Raw genomic sequence first — 3,400 nt, 5'->3', positions numbered from 1 at the left:
AGAAAGCCCAGATTATGAGGCTTGAAATTCTAATTATGTATTGCACTGAAAAGCAGAGCACATGCAAGATATCATGGGATTGCTCTTTAAATACATTGACATCTTACATCAGTCTGGCGTTTGCGAGTGGATTTATGACGAGGTATGGATCCAAAATACCTATTTAGACTATGAGTTGCAAATATGCTCTCTGGACTCTTTGATGGTCGCCTTGCGATGCCTTTACCTGCATTTTGTTTGTGGAATCACTTAGTCAAGAATGAGAGAAGCGATTATTGGGCCAAATTTTGGACTTTCAAAAATTTGTTGTAATTGGCAAGAGTTGACCCTTCTTCATCTCATACCATTCTTTTAGTGTATTAGGGACTGATGAGCATCTTCGTGAAAATAACTAAAAAAGACAACTGAGTATTTGGAGTGCAGGTTCAATATGTGCCCGATTTCCTATAAGTTAAGAAATAAGTTGCACAATTCTCTATTATACTTGTGTCAATTTCCTATCTGCGGCCTCATTTTGTCATGCATGATTGCCATCAAACTAGTTTCATTTTCTATCAATAACTGCTGATTCCTGGTTAGTTTTAGCACATTCATCAACTAAGGTAAGAGTGGAATGATATACAATGCCTGCATCAACCTATAGATTTTTTGCTTGTGGCTATTGGTTAATCATTCGTTTTTTCTGTCCCATGCCAGCATATAGATACTTTATCTTGCTACAGAAGGCCCCAATCCACTATCCATCCAAGGTTTCTTGAATGTGTTATAAATTATTCTGACCATTTGATTTGCTTGCCTAGGTGAAAGAATCAGCTTCTTTTATGTAGAGAGTTCTAGGCATAGGAAAAAAATACACACATATATGTACATTTGTTTTGTGTGTGTATTTACATACATATACAAATTGGGCATTGATTTGATGCAGAAATATTTCCTTTTTCACATCCTTATTCCTCTAGTAAGTGGGGTTCTCCATTTACAACATGCTCACTCTTTTTTTGATTTTCTTAAGCTGGAAGTTAGTGGCTATAATCACAAGTTGCAGGTATTATTGGATACCATCCTGAAAGCAATGGCAGATTTTACAGTGAAGCCAGAAAGATTTTCTGTGATCAAGGTAATCATGAAATTTATGCTGCAGAAAGAAGCTTATATCAGTTCCTGCGTATCAATAATCTTTGATACGCTTGGTTGAGGAAAGCTAGATAAGTACAAGCCAGAAGCAGCAACTACTTTTTACATTTTTTGACTTTCGTTATATGATCTACCAAAACATTTGCGTTAGTTCCTGTAAGGACTGCAAAATAATTTTTTTTGGGGGGCTGTCTGGACTGCAGAACAATAGGAGAAGCATCCTGTTATGTAGGTATTTTATTGGTGGAAATTGTGGATACTTCTACTAATTGATCTAAAAGCTCAAGCTATTACGTGAAGGAGTATTTTACTGTTTAAATGTTTCAACAACCCCACATGCATAGGCTAAACTTTGACCTAAGACTGAGGTGTGGAAATTGACTACGATCGGGGGGCTCAAGAAAGGTTTGTCAGGACCTATTATAATACCATGTTGAAATTGCAGGACCATGTAAGTTCAAGCTATTAGATGGAGACATAACTTTAAATTTTAAAATTCTAACAAGTTTAATGTATTGAAATACTTAAGAAATGTTGATATTATCTTTGCCTTATTCATACTCTCAAAGTGCATCTTGGCACAAAGTGCCATAAACTTGACAATCCATGTTCTCTTCGAGATCAAATAGCTTGGAGAAGACCAATTAATTGTGAGCTCTGGTCAACTTTCAGTAAAAAGAACCGCCTCTAGAGCAGTAGCTTCCAGATTGGTTTTGTTATGCTTTGACATTAAAAACGTCATAAAGTAATCTTATACGTCAACTTTCCTGAGCTATGTGCCGGCTGCACCAGTTACTATTAAGACTCATCTTTTATTGTCTTCCAGGAGAAGTTGACAAAAAGTTATCAGAATTTCAAGTTTGATGAGCCAAGATATCATGCCTCATATTATCGCTCTTTAATGTTAATGACCATTCATGGCCTTGGGAGGAAGATCTAGAAATACTTGAGACTTTTCAGCCTGAAGACCTTTCTCGATTTGCACCTACAATGCTTTCGAGAGCATTCTTAGAGTGTTACATAGCAGGTTCAGTGATTTTAGAAGTTATCCCTTTCTTTTTAAGTTAACTCTCTCATATTTGAATCTTGATCTACTTTTATTTTGTCATCACTCACTAGGGAATATAGAGCGTGATGAAGCAGAATCAATTGTTCATCATGTCGAAGATGTTTTCTTTAATGGTTCTCATCCTATATGCAAGCCTGTGCTCCAATCCAGCTCATGACAAGCAGACTTGTCACACTTGATGATGGTGTAAGTTACGTCTACTCAACTGAAGGCCTAAACCCAAATGATGAGAATTCTGCATTGCTTCACTATATTCAGGTACTTTTACTCAACAATATTAATGAAAAGAACAAATTGATGTCTGCATAACTTTCTCATGAAATCTTCTGGCCTGTCTTTTGCCTGAATAGACATTCAAGATGACTCCCGGCTCCAATGAACTTAATTGGCCTAGGCCACCTTTGATCTGCTAGTATGTTTCTCTGGGTATGTGAGGCTGTGTTTTGCTTGTAATTTCGGCCAAAAATCTATCTGGTGACACATTGCACATGGTTTACCCCCTTGGGGGTAGGTTCAACAATTAGAATTTTGCATGGTTTACACCCTTGGAATGGTTGATTTCTGACACACCAATTCACTTTCAGAAAGTATATGTTTGTACATTAGCAAAGACAAAAAGTTCATCAGATTACAAGCATTAAAAATCACGGAGTAACTCATTTTGGTAGGTCTACTTAGTCTTTTTATGTATGTATTTGATGACAATCCCCATGGATAATTGCAGATCCATCAAGATGACATTACTTTGAACGTACAACTTCAGCTTTTGGCTTTTATTGCAAGGCATGAAGCCTTCTCAGTAGTGACTGAGCAAATCGACATAATTTTCATCTACTGTTGGTTTCGCCTACATTCATCTTCTGCTTGATCTCTTTTTATGGAACTAAAGTTACATGTATACAATTGGCAGTATGCCCTTTCTCTCCTCTCAGCTGAAACTGCCTAATTTATCTTCATAAAGCCGGACATGCAAAGCAACTCACAAAAATTCACTTCGTTTGCATTGGACCAGGTCGCAGCATTAAGGAAGCTGGCAAAACAAGAATTGATAGCTTTCTTCAACAAGCACATATGAATTGGAGCGCCCAAGAGGAAGGTGCTCAGTGTGCTAGTTTATGGGAGCAAGCATTCATCAAATTTTGAAGTGGATAACAATGAAGCAGTTGGACCAAACACAGTACGAATAGATGACATTTT

The 3,400-nt window shown here is 37.1% G+C and overlaps 1 long non-coding RNA gene across 1 annotated transcript; it reads left to right on the top strand.

The window, feature by feature from the left end:
• Nucleotides 1–920: 920 nt before the first annotated feature.
• Nucleotides 921–3,018, top strand: LOC108956689. Its single transcript, XR_005546798.1, has 3 exons — nucleotides 921–1,117; nucleotides 1,961–2,161; nucleotides 2,928–3,018. It is a non-coding gene; the product is annotated as an uncharacterized LOC108956689 (long non-coding RNA).
• Nucleotides 3,019–3,400: the final 382 nt, after the last annotated feature.

This window comes from Eucalyptus grandis, chromosome 10 (genome assembly GCF_016545825.1).
Source record: "Eucalyptus grandis isolate ANBG69807.140 chromosome 10, ASM1654582v1, whole genome shotgun sequence".
Classification (NCBI taxonomy): domain Eukaryota; kingdom Viridiplantae; phylum Streptophyta; class Magnoliopsida; order Myrtales; family Myrtaceae; genus Eucalyptus; species Eucalyptus grandis.
Note: the sequence above shows the minus strand (reverse complement) of the source record. Positions and strands in the feature narration are given on the sequence as shown.